Source organism: Petaurus breviceps, unplaced genomic scaffold (genome assembly GCF_028583685.1).
Source record: "Petaurus breviceps papuanus isolate PSGF00001 unplaced genomic scaffold, PetGlider_PUasm1.0 77, whole genome shotgun sequence".
In the NCBI taxonomy this organism is placed as follows: Eukaryota; Metazoa; Chordata; class Mammalia; order Diprotodontia; family Petauridae; genus Petaurus; species Petaurus breviceps.
In genome coordinates, this window is record NW_027186492.1 from 22769388 (window position 1) to 22781040 (window position 11653).

The 11653-nt window shown below is 38.3% G+C and overlaps 1 protein-coding gene across 6 annotated transcripts in view; it reads right to left on the reverse strand.

The window, feature by feature from the left end:
- TC2N (tandem C2 domains, nuclear) overlaps window positions 1-9638 on the reverse strand; it is a 62868-nt gene extending 53230 nt beyond the window's left edge. For 2 of the 6 annotated variants that reach the window (XM_069106030.1, XM_069106029.1), the window contains exon 1: window positions 9404-9638. The gene's annotated coding sequence lies outside the window, so the exon portion shown is untranslated. Of the gene's footprint in view, window positions 1-9365 lie in introns of all 6 variants that reach the window. The other 4 variants (XM_069106027.1, XM_069106028.1, XM_069106026.1 and 1 more) reach the window with 2 other exon arrangements.
- Window positions 9639-11653: the final 2015 nt, after the last annotated feature.

Consider the following 11653-nt stretch of genomic DNA (forward strand, 5'->3'; position numbering starts at 1 on the left):
GGGGGGGGGGGGGGGGGGGGGGGGGGGGGGGGGGGGGGGGGCTAAAGCAGTGAATGCTATATTCTGTACCAAAGTCATCTTCATACTTTGGACTGTAGAAACAGAGTACGCTTTTCTGCATCTTTCAAAATACATAATGATCTCGTTATAATCTCTCTTATTTACATTAACAAATTCTCATGCAAAGCAGTGTATATAAAAGGAAAAATAGCTAAAGAAAAAATCTTCAGTGTTAAATAACAGCTGATTTTCAAGCTTGTTACTAATCTCTCCCTATTCCAGATGAAACCTGCAAAACATCTGTATTTGTACTAGAAATTTTTACAAATAATGAAAACAACTTATCTGTCCACAAAAAAAAAGAAAAATGCATAAGGAAAATATCTCATCTGAGAGGTGACCCATACCCATGAACTGCCTGGGAATTTGTCCATAATTACTTATATTGTACATGTTACTTAATATTTCAGAACACATCATTTTCTGTCTTCAAGGCATCTGCCTAGGATCAAGGACAGTCAATATACTCTGTTTATAGATCAAGTATTCTGTACACAACACTTAATAAATGGTTTTTGAAGATTCAGTTTGTTAAAGTGCCCAATGAGTAGTAAGTCTTCCTTTAATCAAGAGTATTAGCTATTCCCTTTGTGAAAATTTCATATATGTGAGACAGGAAAGTTTGAAAGGCTTTTCACATTACAGAGTTTTGTGGAAGAAAGCTTACCTAGCTTGGTTTAACCAGGTAATGACAAATCTTAAAAGTTTTCAGACAAATAAAAAATACACCACATAGACAGTTTTTCTCCTCTCACTAGACAATCACTCCAAAAACATTTATTAAATCTTTACTGTGTCCACCCCTGTGCTAAATGCAGATCAAATGAGATAATATTTACAAAGCACTTAGCGTGGTGTGTGGAATGTAGTAGATGCTGTATAAATGAATGCTTCTTCCCATACTCTTCCCACTAAGTGCTGAGGAGACAAAGGAAAGGCAGAAATAAGCTCTATGATAACACAGCTTACATTAGGTAGGTACAAGTTATATAAAGAGTAGGTGGAAAGCAATCTAAGAGGAGAAACTATTAGCATCAGTAGAGATCTGGAAAGAAAGGCTTCTTGAAAAAGGTGGGATCTGAGCTAAATCTTGAAGAAAGACAAACTAAGAGATAGAGGTGAAGGGCAGAACATTTTAGGTATAGGGGAATAGCAATCGCAAAAGCCTGGATGGGAAGTGTTGGAAGAATTCCAAGAAGGTCAGTATTGCTGGATCATAGAATGTATAAGGGCAAGGCAAAAGTATAAGACTGGAAAGGTAGGAAGAGGGAATGTTATGAAGAGCTTTAAATACCAAACAGAAGAGTTAATTTTGAGCCTGGAAGTAATAGCAAGCCATTGGAACTCACTGAGCAAGGAGGTAACATAGTCAGAGAGGCTGGTAACTTGCACAGCCCTCCCTCACTTTAATTCATTTCACTTGCAAGTCAAGTCATCAACTTCCTGATATCATGGTCTTTAACAACAAAGGACAAACCACAACCACCCCCATCTAGTTTTCATCACTGAATAGGTCTTGCCTCAGTCAAACTGAGACCTGGGATAGACCTTAGTTTAAAAAGGGTAAGGTCCCCCACTGCATCTGGAGTCATCTCTAGTCCTCCTGATCTGTACCTCGCCACTGGGCCCAGAGGTCTCAGGAGAAAAAAGTAAGGCTGGTGATTTGCACAGCATTCTCTCACTTAAATCTAATTCACTTGCAAGTCACAGAATCACCTTCGTGATGGCACAGTCCTCTTTGAGAACAAAGCACAGACAACAACACCATCAGAACTATGCATTAAGACAGTCACTTTGGTGGACAACAAATAGGAGTGGAGAAAAACTTGAAACAAGGAGGACAGTTAGAGGTCCACGGCAAACAGACCAGTCAGAATGAGAGGTAATGGGGGTCTGAACAAGGGTTATTATGGGTGTGAAAGAGAGAAAGGGACCTATACCAGAGATGTTACAAAGGGTGAAACAAAAAGACCTGACAACAGATCCGAGATTCATGGTGAATTACAGCCAGGTGGCAGAAAGAACTATCACCTGGAGGTCCTCTACCCACCTTTCCTTTCTTCCTCCCCAAGCCTAGGCTGTTCCTTAATCCAACCAGTGTGGCAAGGCAGGAAGAATGTTGACCAGTACGGATGCCGCAATGCCTTGTCCTCTCCCTTGCCTGCTCACAAGGTTTGAAGGTGTTACAAATATTTCTTCTGATGAGATGGGAGACCACCACACCTTACCATCTTCCCTGGCATTTCAACCTAAGAACTACTCAGCCTTCCTATCTAGCCTGCCTCTATGTCCTGTGGTCCCTTGGCACTGCCATCCTAACTATTCAAATAATCTAAGGGTGTCTGGGTCTTGCCATCTACCCAGTAGGACTTCTGTGACTTTCCATATCTCTTACAGCTAAACTTTCTTTTACATGTGGTCTCCCCCAATTAGAGTGTGAGCTCATTCTCTACCTGGCCCCCTAGGTGACTTTCTGGACTTCAAAGTCATGGCTATACTGCTGTCTCATTCTGAAATCCCTTCAGTGCTTGGCCTTGCCCTGGAACATCCTACTAAGTTTGCTGCTTGATCATCCCGATATATGTCTCCCAAAGCCCACTACTACTCCTTTGACCATTTTTTTAGTTTCTCCTGGAGTCTCCATTTAGTGAAAGTGCCCAGGACCCCTCTCTCTCTCTGTCTCTCTCTCTCTCTTTCTCTCTCTCTCTCTGTCTCTCTCTCTCTCTCTCTCTGTCTCTCTCTCTCTTCATTCATTCATTTATGAAACTGAGGCTATAAGACTAGGTAACTGAGAGAAGGGTAGCACCCTCATCAGGGGAAGTTCAGAAAAGGTAAGGGTTTGGAAGGATGGGGGAGCAGATAATGGTTTGTTTTGGATATATTGAGATGCTCAAGGGACAACAAATCCAAGATATCTAAAAGGCAAATTGTGATAAAATGTAGCTCAGGACAGAGGCTAGATTTGGATATATAAATCTAAGAATCATCTGAAAATTAACCCCATAGAAATTTATGGGATCACCAAGTGAAACAGTATAGTAAAAAGAGAAAAGGGCTCTGGACAGAACCTTGGGGGACAAACACAGTGGGTAAAAAACCTTTCCTTGGATGAAGAACCATCAAAAGAGACTGAAGAATGGAATGATCAGAGATGCAGGAGGAGAACCAGGATAAAGCACTGTCATGAAAACCTAGAGAAGAGAGAGTATTCAGGAAGAGGAGGTAATCAACAGTCTCAAATGTCTTAAAGAGATCAAGAATGATTGATGAGATTAATGAAAGATCATTAGATTTGGCAATTAAGTGATCAGTTTTAGTTTAAGATTATAAGATAGTAATTATCAAAACTATCTGGTAATGGCTAAGAAATAGAAAGGTAGATCAGTAGAACAAAGTAGACATACAATGTACAGCAATTAACTATAGTGACCTTGTATTAACAAGTGCAAAAGCTTAAGTTTTGGGGATAAGAATTCATTATTTGGTAAAAAAAAAAAAATGTTGGGAAAACTAGATAGTATGGAAGAAACTGGACATAGACCACTATCTTACACCATTTACCAAGATAAGGTCAAAATGTATATATGACCTAGATATAAAGAGAGATTACAAGAAAATCTGAATAAGGAGCATATTACTTATCAGACTTACGGATAAGTGAACAATTTATGAATAAACAAGAGATAAAGAACATAGTGAGATGTCAAATGGATAATTTTGATTACATTAAATTTAAAAGGTTTGTACAAATAAAGCCAATGTAGCCAAGATAAGAAGGAAAGCAGATAATTGGGTGGGAAGGGTGTAAGGGCAAGCAAAATGGGATTTTTTGCTATTTTTCTGGATTTAGTTTTAGATAATCAAGTGAGCCTTGCCTTTGATTGGAAACTATATACTGTATTGCCCTTAATAGGCCTAAGGGAGTTTGAAGATCTTCCCTGCCTTTAATAGGCCTAAGGGAATTTGAAGATCTCCCCTGCCCTTTAATAGGTCCAATGTAATCACATAGGAGCCCACAGTGGGGAGAGCTTGCAAAAGGGGTAGAACAGGAAGGAGCAGATAAGAGCATGAGCAGAGCTGGGAGCAGGCAGAACTGAGAGAGAGAATGTGATGTTGGCACTCTGTCTGCTGTTCCGTATTGATTTCTCAGATAGAAGCCCTGCCTATTGGTCTGTATTGATTTCTCAAATAGAAGCCCTGTCTGTTGGTCTGTGTTGATTTCTCAGACAGAAAATGAATTGAGATGATAGCACTGGTAATGTGTGTAAATACTGTTGTAGCCCTGTTAAGCTTTGTTTTCCTAGAAACAGAAACTGTAGATGAGCTTGGAGTGGAGCAGTCCCTGTGAGATGAGATATGGAATGGGAGCAGAGAGCTGCCGAAGTATGAATCCAGGCAAGAGTTGGGAGGATCAGTTCTTGGAAGAGGAGCTTGTGGTTTGGAATTCAGACTCCAGTCAAGATGAAAGAGGACTTTACTTTGGACACTCTGTATTGACTGATGAGATTTATAACTTACTGTGACCTGGGGGTAGATGGTGTTTGTACTTTCTGCTACCCCTTAAGGATGACTGACTTAAGGATGATTGGAAGCCTTCTTCTCATCCAGATGAAAGAGGACTTTACTTGGATACTCTGTATTGAGTGATGAGATTTGTAACTTACTATGACTTAGGGGTGAATGGTGTTGTATTTTCTGCTACCCCTTAAAGATTACTATAAGATATACTGAATGATATGTTTTGTTGAACACTGTGTCCACCTTAGTAATAAGTTACGTTGTATTGTTGTGAATGTTATGCTTTAGTTTCTTGAATGTTGCTAAATAACTCTACTTATTGCTGAATAAGTAGAGTTCATTATACTACGTGATTAGACCCTTAAAGTTATTCATAGAAGCAGTCCTCAGGAGAGCTGCTTGTGATTGGTTTTATAGGGGGGAGGGAATTTATAAACAGTTCCTCAGATAAAGATCTCATAATATTTAAAGAATGTTGTAAAATCTATAATAATGAGTCATTTTCCAATTGATAACTGGTCAAAGAATATGAATGGGCAGTTTCTGGATAAAGAAATCAAAACCATTGATAGTAATATGAAAAAATGCTCTCAATTATTATTGACTAGAGAAATGCAAATTAAAACAACCTTGAGATATTATTTAACACCTATCAGATTGGTTAAAATGAAGGGGAAAGCAACAAATGATGGAGGAGATGTGGAAAAATTGGAACATATTCACTGTTGATGGAACTATGAACTGATCCAACCATTTTGGAGGGTAATCTGAAATAATGCCCAAAGAGTCATTAAACGGCTTATACCTTTTGACCTAGTAATGCCACTACTACTAGGTCTATTTCCAAAGATAATTAGGGCAAAAGGAAAAGAACCTATACCTTCTAAAATACTGACAGCAACTCTGTGGTGTCAAAGAACTGGAAGGAGATATTGGGAAAGGCATCTGAATTAGGTGATGGGAACATGAAGGGAGAAGAGGGTGCTCTTAGCAAATAGCCCATATTTTTTCAGTCAAGTATGAGGCAAGATGTTCATCCGAAAGAGTTTGAAGAGAAGGTGCTGTAAAAAGGCTTGAAGAAATAGAAAAGTTTGGAACAGACCCTGTGAAGAGTAGAATAGGGAGTCTATTTATGAGGAACAGAATCCAAAAGGTTTGCCTTGCTGCAGTGAGAGCCCAGTTGGGAGTAGATAACACAAATGAGCCAATCAGCGTCATTTCATGATTTCCTTTAAGTCCATCCAACTGTAGGTGAATGGGGCAAAGAAGCAAGACAATGACAGCAATCTAAGGGTTGATGTTTGGAACCATCTTATAATTGCTCTACTACAAGTTTCCTAACTTTCAAAATTTGGTTAAAATAACTAAAACTAATCACATTTTTCTTCAAGAATATCATAAGGATTTTCTCCTAAATCACAGACATTAATAATGATTTTCTCACCTTAAGCTAGCCTACCATCTAATTTTAAATTTTTCATTCTCTTTCATTACTGGTTCGATTGAATTTTTACAAACATAAAATAATCAAATTGTGCTGGGCACTGGATAAAACAAGTTGAAAATCATTTTAAAGAAGAATCTCCATATACCATGACAAATATAAAGAGCTATGTTAATCGACACCTAATCATAATTGATTAAAGTAAAAAAACAAGTATAAAGGAACAAGAAATGTCTCTTTTTCAGTTCTACTAAGAAAGCATTTACTAGCACAAAAACAGAATCACTCAAAAGGTATCTTGTTATTAATGGATTTACAAGCCCTTGTATACTACTCTATCTGTTTTTAGACACTAAATACTAGAAAGTAGAATTTCATAATACAAGGGAACAATTCACAATGAAAATCTTAAATTACTACTGTGGTATCTGTCCAAGATAAATTGCATTAGATCCCAGAGTCTATTTTTTTTAGATACTGAAGATATTTAATTCTGAACTTAAAAGGATTAAAAATATCTATGAGGATAGATATTGAGCAGAAAATGAGTCTCAATACAGTAGACATGTTTAATAATAGCTGAAAAAACATATTTTTGATGTAAGGATTGATGGACTTCTATATTAAATTGTATGCTTAACATATATATATAAAAGATAACTGACTCAAGGAAAAAGCAATCTTTAATTTTCGGTTCTCTTAGTTAACAAGGCCTATAAAACCATCAAAATAAGATCAGACTTGAATACACTCAAACTGCTTTATATCAAACAATATAAAAAAATCCTTTTACATCTGAAACAAGTTTTTGATTAGAGAATTTGAATTCTCCTGGTTACCCTGATCAAATGGAAGCAATTGTTACCTTTCTAGATGCTCTCAATTTTATGAATTGGTTTCTTAAACCAGTACAAAACGGCCATTGGTTTTCATATCTTCTTCAAAAACAGTAATGTTTTTGTCTATCCTTTATTTTTGACATTATTTGATGAATAACATACTTTTCTCTTTAATGAACGGTAACAATAAGTTAACAGATTGTTGTTTTTTGGCTCAGTTTATAGAAAATGATATTTTTGGATGTTGTAGCTACAACAAAGTACAAAATGCACAAAAAAAATGGGGGGGGGAGTAGTAAAATTGTCCTTTTAAAGATTCGTTACTTATACAATATAAAAATTACAGTTTGGGATTATGGTACTTTGACACTTTTTAAAAAGCATAATCATGTGTCTGAATAAAACAAACAGGAACACTTCAAAGATGCTAAAAATGTTTCTGAAGAATGTAAATGAAGAACTGCAGGGAGGAAGGGGAAGGAGACATAACAATGGACCACCTGATTAATTTACTGATTGGAAGGATATCCAATTTCAATAATATACTTTTGATAAACACCAGGTATCATAATTTTTTAAGTTTCATTAAAGAAAATATCATACAAGAGTAACATAAAAGTTGCAATAGTAATCAAAGATTATTCCATCAACTACACATACAGCATAAGAAATTGTATATATTCTCTTCTGGGACTAAGAGTAAATTATGCCTTAATTAAATAAAGCAGCAATTTAAATTAGAATACCAAAAAAATAAATTTGGCAGGGTGGCCAGGTAGCACAGCGAGTAAGAGCACCTGCTCCAGTGTCAGGATGACCTGGGGATCGAATCCGGGCTCCAACACTTAGCACCCACGCAGAAACACCTGGCCGTGTAACCTTGAGCAAGTTACTTAACCCCGATTGCTTAAAAAAAAATAAAATAAAATAAATAAATTTGGACTGAATAGAGACTTTGGAGGGAAAGAGACATACTAATAATGTACTTAATCATACAATCACTCTATACTGAGTGGAACTTAACTATAGACTAGTAATACATAATAATTATAACTATAGACCAGTAATCATAATAACCTCTATCCACATATCAAATTTTATAGATGTCCTTTTATTTAAAAAAAAACTTGTCCAATTTATCATAGACTGAGCAAGAAATCATATTCAAGGTATCTCTTGCTACCCCTAAATGATGCCAAATTGAGTCAAATGCAGTTAATAGTTTCAAATTTACTATGGAATAAACTAAGCTCAAAATACTACTGAGTAAATTGCACAGTTCTAAGAAAACTTCTGGATTCTGTTTACAAAAACTCCTAGTGAGATAAAAAGTTCTTTATTTTCAAATTTAGTTGTAGATTATAAACAAAAACACCATATAACGATCCTGTATATACTTCTATAGAAGTCACTGATGTACAATTATAGTAGTAGGTTGTTAACTGATAGGGTTTCCCCTTTTCCAAGGAACACAATGAAACACTTGAGTGTCCAATTATAGGATGAACTAGGGAGAAGTGACTAAGAAGCCATTATCTAATACAATGGTTCCATGTATGTGTTGTGTGTTTTATTCCCTACAAACCCTTTTCAACAATAATAACCAAAAAAAAGTGCTGTGAACCTCCAGAGTAATTTAATACACTACTCATAATATTCTTTACAAGTATTTACTGCTTAAGATGCCATTAAAGAATTTTTAGCCTGATTCCCTAGGACCATCATTGAACCACTAAATGGGAACCACTATAATAATACCTTTTGTTTTAGGAGTTCAATTTGGTTTTGTTTCAAATACTTGAGCAGTCAGCAATGGTAGGTGGTGTTTCTGTTTTAGAAGATTTATTTATGTGCTGAAGATTTTACCATACACTTGTTTACATGGGGGGGGGGGGGGGGGACTGCCAAATTAATGGAGTTTAATAATGGCTCAGAAATAATTGTATTAAGTTCTTGTTAAGAGATGAAGAAACTGAATACTTGAGATTTAGCATCATCAACTCAGCAAGTATTAGTTCCAGCAATTCTCCTTAATACAACTCATTCTATATAACAAGAACATACATATTCGGGAGATCAAATTATACTAAGGGGCGTCAGATACTCTAGATTCAAACCCTGCCTACCCACTTATTTCCTATGTGGCTTTAGGGCAAGTTCCTTCTTCCTCTCTGGTCCTCAGTTTCCTCCGTCATAAGAGGATCTCGAAGGTCCCTCTCAACGCTAAATCTCCTGACCAAAGAAAGCAAGATAGGACGGTCTTGGATTGACAGCTAAACTCCCAGAAATTAAAACTCCACGGAAAAATTCACCTGTCCAGGTGGCTGAGAAGGGCGGAGAAAAGGACCAAGAGCCAGCCCCCCACCCCCGTCCTAGAGTCCTCCACAAGCTGGGAAGGGGTGTGTGTGGAGAGTTAAAAGCCCAGGGATTTAGGCGCAAACCAGAAGCTTGGGGGGGAGGGAGGGAGCTGCAAAGGGGGAGGAGGCCTCTCCTGTTTCCCTCACCTCCTCCAAAGAATAATGCACCTGAATTGCAGACGCACCCAGCTCGGGTCTAGACCTCCTTGGACAAAGTCTTCGCCGCTCTCAGAGATGTCTTCTCCCCCTCCTGCTTCACCTGCACCAGTCCTCACACCTGGCCTGGAGCGTCTCAGCGGACCTCGGTTAGTTTACCTTCTTCGCAGCCTCAGGCCAGAACGACGATGCCTCTACCTCCGCAGTCTGAACTATCTAGTTCTCTACACCTACTTTCGCCGGGAGCCCAAAGCTCCAGGAACCCGCCCTAAGGCTCCTCCCCGCCCCACCCCTAGGGAGGTGTGGCCAGGAGTAAGTGAGGAACAACTCAATAGCCGACCTGAAGTTGCGCCTGCGCTTTTTGTGCCCCTAACGCCGTTCCCCCCCCCCCCCCCTACCTCGCTTCTCCTGAGAGGAGGGAGCGTGGGAGGCTGGGAGGCTGCAGAGAGCTAGAGGCTTTTTTTAGGCTCTAGTAGACTAGATGCTAAAAGAAGGTAAAGGTCACAGAAGCTGGGAGCGGTGGGAATAAGGGTAGGGGGTCTTTCCAGCTGGAGAACGTTTTCTGTCAAATGTATTATGCAAAGAGGTCTTTATCGCTGCGTTCCTAACTGGTAGAGGTCCGGAGAGGATCTATTAGGTCTTTACAATTTAGAACCAATCCTCCGGCTTCCGACTCCGATCCCCAAATCCATATACAACGCTCCTCTCATCATAGAATTTGAAAGTCGATGAAACTTTACCAATCATAAGACAAAACTCCTTCCTTTAAAGATGTGGACACTGAGGTTAAGAAAGAGGCTGTAACTTGAACAAAATCATAGAAGTATCAGAACAGCGATCTGAACCATGATTTTAAAGGCTCCAAATCCAAGATTTTCTCCGTTATGCCATAATTACCATTCTGTATCACTCTCGCCTAAATTGGCAGGAACTGATGTCTTTTTTGAAGACTAAAAAGGATAAACTGGTGTGTTCAAAGTGAAATATGACTAGGTAGGATCGTCTCAGCTACTTGTCTCAGTCTCCTCTAATCCAAATTCTACCCACTTTATAATCCTTAATTCTACCTTTTTAACAAATCTCTACCTCAGATAAACAATCTCTGTCCTGCAAACTTCTAAAACCCTTTGGAATCGCTCACTTGGCATTTAGCATATGTTAGTTACCTCGTTAAGGTCTTCGGGTTGTTATTTTAAGCATTTAACTTTTTACAACTTTATATCTATATTGTAAATATCTGGAAAGCAGAGACTGAATGTTCTCCTTTGTAGCTTGCCTAACCCCAACAGTAGCATAAGGTTTCACACACATTGTGTTAAGTAAATATTTGATGAATTAATTTCTAGAACTATTTCCTGACTCTCTGACAAATCCCAACTTCTGAGGTGCTAAACTGTTGACTTGAAGTGATTAACTTGTGGTTTGGAAGGAAACAATCTCAGCAACTCCCCTGCCTGCATTTCCACTCCATTATGTCTTCTTCCCCTCCTTCCTACATGTACTTTCCCATTTCTCCTTTACACCTTCCCTGCCTGTCTGTCTCTCCTGTCTGTATCCTTCCTGTCTGGAAAGAAACAAATAAGATGTCACTACAGCTAGCTGTTATGTTATACTTCTTTCTTATGTAGTCTAGGTGGGAGATGGTATGGTAAAAAGAGGCAGATGATATGGATAAGACTGGAGATGTGAAGCCTAATAATCTTCAAGCAAAGGCTGGATGACAAGTATGTTGCAGAGCAGTGCTATACAACCTTCTGCCCACCAAAGGATTTTGGGAGGCCAAGGAAAAATGAAGATGTCCTTCATCCCAAAATCCTTTGGTGGGCCACAGGTTGTGCAGGCCTGTTGCAGACAGATTGTTGGCCAGGTGAAGACTGGTCTATGTGGGCCCCATTCCGACTCTGATTCTATGATTTGATTGCCTTTTGTTTTTACATTATCCTGATTTCCCTTTTATTTCTTCCTGTACCCTCCTGGAAAACTATCCCTTATAATGGACATTATTAAGAAAATGAGAGAAAAAAATAGAGCAAAACCAATCAGTCCATCAAAAAAAATTTGACATTATATGAAATGTTCCAGAACTATAGTTTGTCTTCTCAAATGTCTCTCCTTTGAGACTAAGCTTGTTTTTTCAAAATTTCACAAAACTCAATTTCAATTGTTTTACGTTATTGTCTTTTCCATTTACAATGCTATAGTCATTGTGTATATTGTTTTCCTGGCTCTGTTTGCTTTACTTTGAATTAGTTCCTCAATTTTTAGATACTTCTCTGTAT